Here is an 8038-nt window from a genome sequence, read left to right on the forward strand (position 1 = left end):
AAGAGCAGCCTTTAATGCTATCTTAGACACTATTGGCTTTGTTCAAAATGTGAATAGTCCCACGCATTCTCATCTTCATACTTTGGATCTTGTGCTGACATACGGCATAGAATGTGAAGAAATAACAGTATTTCCTCACAACCCTGTCCTCTCTGACCACTTTCTAATAACCTTCAGGATTACTTTAACAGAGTTCTCCTCCCCCAAAAGAAGGTTCAATTTTAGTAGATCTTTATCAGATAGTGCAGTTATAAATTTTAAAGAATCTGCTTCACTTTCTCTCTCCTCTGTGTCACTGAGCAGTGCTGCAGAGTGCAAAAGTTTAGCTTATTCCCCTTCACAGGTTGATGATTTTGTTGATGGGGTTGCTAGTTCTCTGCGTATTGCCTTAGACAACGCAGCTCCTTTGAAAATGAAAACCGTTAAAAATAGAAAGCTTGCTCCTTGGTTTAATGCAGAGCTGCGTACTTTGAAGCAAAATGCTAGGAAACTGGAGAGAAAATATCGCTCCACAGGCCTGCGAGAGTCCTTCCTAGTCTGGAAAAATGGTTTACTGCTGTATAAGAGGACCCTTTGTAAAGCAAGAGCAGCATACTTCTCCTCATTAATAGAGGAGAATAAGAATAATCCTAGATTTCTTTTTAATACAGTTGCCAAACTCACCCAGAGCCATAGCTCTGTTGAACCGTCCATTCCACCTGCTCTTAGCAGCAATGACTTTATGGGATTCTTTATAAATAAGATTGATCTTATTAAAAATAAGATCATAAGCACTCCTCTATCCGCGATTGTACCTGAGGTAGTCATGGAATCTGAACTGGGTTTAGACTGCTTTGATCCAGTTGAACTCTCTGAATTAGCAAAATTATTGTCTTCATCTAAGCCTTCAACTTGTATGTTAGATCCAGTTCCAACCAGGTTATTTAAGGAGGTATTCCCTTTGATCTCCTCCTCCATTTTAGATGTGATTAATCTATCTCTGTTACAGGGATATGTACCTAAAGCTTTTAAGGTTGCTGTAATTAAACCTCTGCTTAAGAAACCGTCTCTTGACCCAGATGACTTGGTCAATTATAGACCTATATCCAATCTTCCTTTCTTATCCAAAATTCTTGAGAAAGTAGTTGCCAAACAAGTTTGCGATCACTTCCACCATAATGAACTTTTTGAAGAGTTTCAGTCTGGCTTTAGAGCTCATCATAGCACTGAAACAGCTCTGGTGAAAGTCACTAATGATATTCTCATGGCCTCAGATAATGGACTTGTATCTGTGCTCGTCCTGTTGGATCTTAGTGCTGCATTTGATACAGTTGACCATAATATTCTTTTAGAAAGACTTGAATATTTTGTTGGAATTAAAGGAACAGCACTAGACTGGTTTAAATCTTATCTATCTGATCGAATTCAGTTTGTTCATGTTAATGATAGATCTTCAACACGCTCAAAGGTTACCTGTGGAGTACCACAGGGATCAGTGCTAGGACCAATTCTCTTTACTTTATACATGCTCCCAATTGGTAGAATTATTAGACAGCATGGGATTAATTTCCACTGTTATGCTGATGATACCCAGCTATATCTGTCTATAAATCCAGATGAAGCTAACCCATTACATAGATTACAGGCATGTCTTGAAGACATAAAAACCTGGATGACTCTTAACTTTCTGCTTCTGAATGCAGACAAAACAGAAGTTATAGTCTTTGGACCAGAGTCTCTGAAAAAGAAACTGATTAGCCAGTCACTTCATTTGGATGGGATTAAACTGATTTCAGATAATAAAGTAAAAAATCTTGGTGTTGTTTTTGATCAGGACCTGTCATTTAAATCCCACATCAAAGAGGTTTCTAGAATTTCCTTCTTTCATCTGAGGAACATTGCAAAAATTAGAAATATCCTGTCCAGGGGTGATGCTGAGAAACTAGTCCATGCATTTGTTACTTCAAGGCTGGACTATTGTAATTCTTTACTATCAGGAAGTCCACAAACTGTAGTTAAAAGCCTTCAGCTGATCCAAAATGCTGCAGCCAGAGTTCTAATGAAAATTAAAAAGAGAGATCATATCTCGCCTGTCCTGGCTTCTCTTCATTGGCTTCCTGTTAAATCAAGAATAGAATTTAAAATCCTCCTTCTCACATATAAAGCCTTAAATGGCCAAGCTCCATCTTATATCAGAGATCTGATTGTTCCTTATGTTCCTAACAGAGCACTTCGCTCTCAATCTGCAGGTTTACTAGTGGTTCCTAGAATTTCTAAAAGTAGAATGGGAGGCAGATCTTTTAGTTATCAGGCTCCTCTCCTGTGGAACCAACTACCAGTTTTAGTCCGTGAGGCAGACACCCTGTCTACTTTTAAGGCTAGGCTTAAAACTTTCCTTTTTGATAAAGCTTATAGTTAGAGTGGCTCAGGTTATCCTGAGCTATCTCTATAGTTATGCTGCTATAGGCTTAGACTTTTGGAGGACATAGGGACCCCCATTTCATCATTCTGCTTCATTCTCTCTCTGTTCTCCTATTCTGCAGAATCTGTTAGTTCAATCTCTAACCTTCTGCTCTCTCTGCTTTTCCTCAGAGTAGCTTTGCCTCGTCTGTTCCTGTTTGGCTGTGACGTCATCCTGGAAAGAAACATCAGCTGTGCTGCTTCTATCAACACCCTTGTTTATAGATGTTGGAGATCGGCCTGTTTTCCAGTGTGGTCCTGTTTCTCTGACCGTGACTGAGTGGATGTGCTTTCTTCGTCCTCTGGCATGGGAGCTGCCTTGGAGCTCGTCTGCCTGGCTGTGTGTTTCCTGGACGGGGCCGCCTTTTACAGCTGCTTTTTGTATCTCTGCTTCTGTCTCCTTGAACCCCAGTCGGCCTCGGCAGATGGCCGCTCACACTGAGCCTGGTTCTGCTGGAGGTTTCTTCCTGTTAAAAGGGAGTTTTTCCTCTCCACTGTCGCTACAAGCATGCTTAGTGTGGGGGATTGTATTTGAGTCAATGAGTCAATGCAATCAACTGGTTTTCCTTAGATAGAAAACTTTGTATCAATTTGATCTGGTTGAACTGTAAAGTGCCTTGAGATGACATGTGTTGTGAATTTGGCGCTATATAAATAAACTGAATTGAATTGAATTGAATTGAAATAAATACATTTTACTTGGTCTAGTTTGGACTGCTGTGCTTACTGTGCATTATTTTGTGTTTAGTAATTTTTTGTACTGCGCCAAAAAGATGTACTGATTTAAACGCCTCAAACAGCTGCAGGGAGTTATTTAATAACCGGTTCCTCATCAAGCTGTTGCAGCATAAGAATATTTATCACTTTCTCAGACTTTTCATTTAGATCCTTCTGTTGGTTCTTGTTATGATATTGTTGCCAGCATTTTTCTTTCTTGTGCTCAGGGTTTTTCTAAATCTAATGGGCTTTATTGATCAAAATAATTAGTGTTGATTTGTAATGGATGGAGCTAGATTTATGGAAGCCCTAGAAGAAAAACTAGAAGAGGCGAGATTGAGTTGGAGGTTTTGGGCTGGGCCAAGACCCAAAGCTTAAAGGAGAAGTCTGGTCAGCAAAGAATAATCAATGAATCATTATTTATATCTAAAACTAATATGTTTTCTGTGATTTAATTAATTTAGCGTCAATCAGTAAAAAAATAATAATAATTTTCGTTGCAATCACTGGGAGCGGCTGACATCTTCCAGCTGTGACGTCACGGTGCGGTAAGCCTAGCGGCATTCTTCCTGCTTCACAAGCAAAATCAATGGGAACTACTAGACACATCTGCAATCAACAACAATTATTGAAGATTTCCAGAGGACTTCACCATTTAAATTCACCAGAGCTATAGTGAAACTGACAATGCCCACGTGCATGGCAGCTGGATGTTGAAATACATCGGGTAAAAGTGAAAAAAAAATGTTATTTCACCTTTCTTGATCCTCCACGGACGGGTTCGTTGTTGGATCGCTAACTTGAAGAGGGAGGATTTGCCATCGAACTTCTGGCCAGAGAAAAAAACAGGTAATATGTAGCCAACTTAATGTTGTTTTTCAAGATGACTTGGATAATAGCGCGTTGTGACAAACACCAGATACAGCACTGGGACTTGATCAACAGCCGATACCGCACCGTGACGTCACAAACCAGTAGGTGGCAGTAGTGTTCTTTGACAAACATGGATGCCTCCAGTAAAGCACATTCAAATGAAAATTACTATGAATTATCACTTATTGAACAGTATGTAATAATTTTATATTTAAAGTACTTTCAGAAGTTTGAATTTTTAATTTGACCGGACATTTCCTTTAAACCTTGAACTAAAAATCAGTAGTTAAGATAGAAGCATATGGAGTTATAATGTCTTAGTCAAAAGCCAGACCTAAACACGACTGAGAATCTGCAGCAAAATTGGAAAAAAATCAGACAGACACTCTCAGCTCAAACACAGTCTGTTGGCTAATTTGAGTTAGAAACTTTCAGCACTTGCCAGAATTTTCAGGTCGTAGATGTTCAAGGCTGATGGCAACGTTCCCAAGTAGCCTTGCAGATGTGAATCAAGCACAAAGTGTCTCCTAAACATTAGAGAATCAAAGTGGCTGAATAAAAACCCACACTATATACATCAGCTTAACCCTCTGGACCATGAAATAATTGACAGAAAATCCCAGTCTTTTTAAATTAGTCTATGAACTTTCTGACAAATGGTATAAAAGACAAACTTTTCTATGTGTTTAAATTATTTATTTGCATCAAGTTTGATACATTTGCATTTCTGTAAAATCTTTTACTTGCTTTCACTACATGTGTCTGATTGTGTAAGTTAGGGTTTTCAAGAAAAAAATATCACACTGATGATGCAGAAGTCTCAGAAATGTATCAAATAGGATACACGTAGCTTTAAAGGGTTAAAGCCTTTGAACAGCAGACTCCATGAGGTCAAGTCAAGTGTACAAAGCAAACAGTGCCTCCTAGAGTCACAATATGCAAAGGTTAAGATGAAACAAAGAAAATCAGCTCATTTTTGATTCTCTAACTAATCCTTTTTTTTTTATCAATAAAAATTCAATTTTCCTACCATAAGATATCGAAACTCCCTGCAATAATATGTAGCAATATTTAATTGGTTCCTTTTGAAAAACTGTTGTTTTGTGAAAGATGAAAACTGACTAAATCTGAAAAGGCTGTTTTTCAATCTGAGAAACTGGACCTGCTGCTGGATCACAGACTAAAGGAAGAACTAAATGAAAAAGGGCGCAGTAAACTTTTAAGGTTCCGAGGAGAACAGAGTAAAGGACAAACATACCAGAAGGTGGCACTGGCACATGACATTTTCAGAATTTGGACAGGATATATTTCCACTCCACCATATCATGGAAGAGATGCAAAATCATCAAAAATACGTTAAAAATTAAATGAGAACTCAATATGTTTATAAGACTGTTTGTTGAATTATTTGTTAAATGACAGAGGAATCATTTACCAGTAGTTTTGGAATGAATGTCATTGTTGGCCTTTGATCTAAAAATGTTTATTTCTATTGTAACAGGCAACTATATTGTTTTTGGCTGGACTATGCAAATGCTAATGACTGGAAAATATTTAATTCTGAAATGTTACTTTTTAAAAATATAGTTCAAAAACCTTTGTGTTTAATTTCTGGGGTAATTGATAGATAGATTGATAGATAGATCATCCGTTTGTCATGATCTGGCCTGTTTGCTCTCCCTTAATTAGTAATTCCTTTCACCTGTCGTTTTCCCTCCCTGCCTCAATTATAATTTATTCCTCTCACCTGTTTCCTCTGGTTTATATTCAGTTCAGCCTGAGCATTCAGGTCCAGATCATTACTTGTCTTTTTGTTAGTCTGTCCGTTCAGTTTTTGCCATGGTTCATGTCCTGGATCCTAGCTGCCAGTGGAAAGAGGGTTTTTGTGTTTGTCTCGTCTCCTGATCGTCCACTGTTCCTCCCCCACGGAGTCCTCTGGGTTTTTGGCTGTATATGTGGGGAGGTTCAGTTTTTATCCAGTAAGCCTGGCTCCAGGGAGGAGACCAGTTTAAAGTCCTGCATCAAGTTCCGGTTCCACATCCTGTCTCGGCTACCCTCTTCCACTGAGCCTGCTCATCTGCACCTGATCCTGTCTCCTGCTGTGCGTGCCACCTGGTCATGCTTCTGGTCCCAGTCAGACTCTGAACCCTCCTGGGAGCCTGTGGATGCCTGGAAGTCTGGATCCTGCCACCTGTTTCTGTTCCTGCCTGATCTGGATCCTGTTCCTGCCTGTTCCTGTCTGTTCTGGATCCCTGACCAGGATCAGCTTCCAGCATGTCCTCTGGAACTGCAGCACTTGGGGACATTCTTGGACTGGACTGTCTCTCATTGAATACTGGGTCCATCTGTCCTCGGTTCATGACACCGTTAGCTACTTGTTATGTTACAGTTTTCAGTATCTGAATATCTCCATAATGGCTTTGGTTGCTTATTATTAACACGTGATTTCAATCAGTTAGATTATAGTCTGTATTACACCCAATGTATGTTTTTTAGTGGCATAGTTTAGTAGAATGTTTCTTAATGTGAATCTCCAGTTGTTGTCTTGTTCTGTTCTCACCTTTGATTTAGCTGTTAAAAACAAAGGGACAGAAACAGAACAAGAGACTATACTAAAAATCATATGACTAATTATATTCAGGTGGAGATAAAATCACACTGAAACCCAACTACATACAAAAGAAGCAATTATAAAGAGCAGTTCCTTAGAAGACAATTCAAAGTACTTTACATGAATATAGTCCAGCCACTAATTCAATTATTAAAATACATTAAATAATAAAGTGTCCAATTAATAATAAACCTAAAAATGTACATATTAAATATAAAAGTGCTAAGCTTACGCAGCCCAAACATTGTTGTCTATTACAGATAGGCTATGAATTATGAAACATTTACCGAATTGATAGCAAATACAAATTCCATAAACAGAATGCAAAATATGCTCAAAACTCCAGACATTAGTATTTTTTTTACTGCACCCTAGATTTTACTTTTACATCAGTAATATTATTGTAAAGTTTTGGTACTCTTATTTAATAGAAACTGTCTACTGTGCATTATGGGTAACCTCACTGAAAGATAAACAAGCTTATGTTTATGTTAGACTTTTTGTTGGTTCACAAGCATTGTTTGCTACATATTTTTATTTTTTGTTTGATGATGTGTTTGCATTTTATGTATTATTCCAGTTTTTAAAAAACAGGAATTTGTACATACCTTTCTGTCTAATTAGATAAATCTTTAATATCAAATCAGATGTTATGATCAAGCAGTTAGTAACCACCTTGAAAAGCCTTTTTACCAAAAATAAACAACTTTTCTACTCCTGCTTTCAACATTTCTTGTAGCGCTACTTTTTTTTTCATGTTCTTGAGTTAATTTTGTAAACTTTATACGGGTTAAACTTTATATTAAACAGCATATTTCATTTTAAGTGGGACTCATTCATAAAGAGCGTGCTACAGAAAACTGTAAAAGTGCGGAAAGCCTGAGTTCCTTTAAATCAAGACTAAAAACACATTTGTTTAGGATTGCCTTTGACTGTTCTAGTTAAATAGTTCAACTAAAACATATTTTCTTTAATCCAACTATTCTTTTTTTGTTTCTGCATTTTTTATTTTATTTTCTTTATTTTTTTTGCTACTTGCTTTGATTCTGTTTTATCTTCCTGTATTTCAATCATGTTAAGCACTTTGCATTGTCTTTGTACTGAATTGTGCTATACAAATAAATTTGCCTTGCCTTGCCTTGCCTTACACTAGTTATATCTCTTTGTCACCACCTGCAGGACACCTGTTGTTATTGCATAACCTCTTTTTAATAAATATTTTATTTGGTCTCAAATCATCTCATTTTCAGACCAGATTCACATTAATATTTTTTTTCTGAAACAAAAAAAATATGTTTTAATACAATAAATAAATTTGATTAAACAAAGTTATTTAAACCTTTTTTCTTTTTTTAATGGAATCCGGTTCTTCCAGCCCTGGCAGAAGGTGTGTCTGGC

This window comes from Cyprinodon tularosa, unplaced genomic scaffold (assembly GCF_016077235.1).
Source record: "Cyprinodon tularosa strain WSP-4 unplaced genomic scaffold, ASM1607723v1 ctg189, whole genome shotgun sequence".
Lineage (NCBI taxonomy): Eukaryota > Metazoa > Chordata > Actinopteri > Cyprinodontiformes > Cyprinodontidae > Cyprinodon > Cyprinodon tularosa.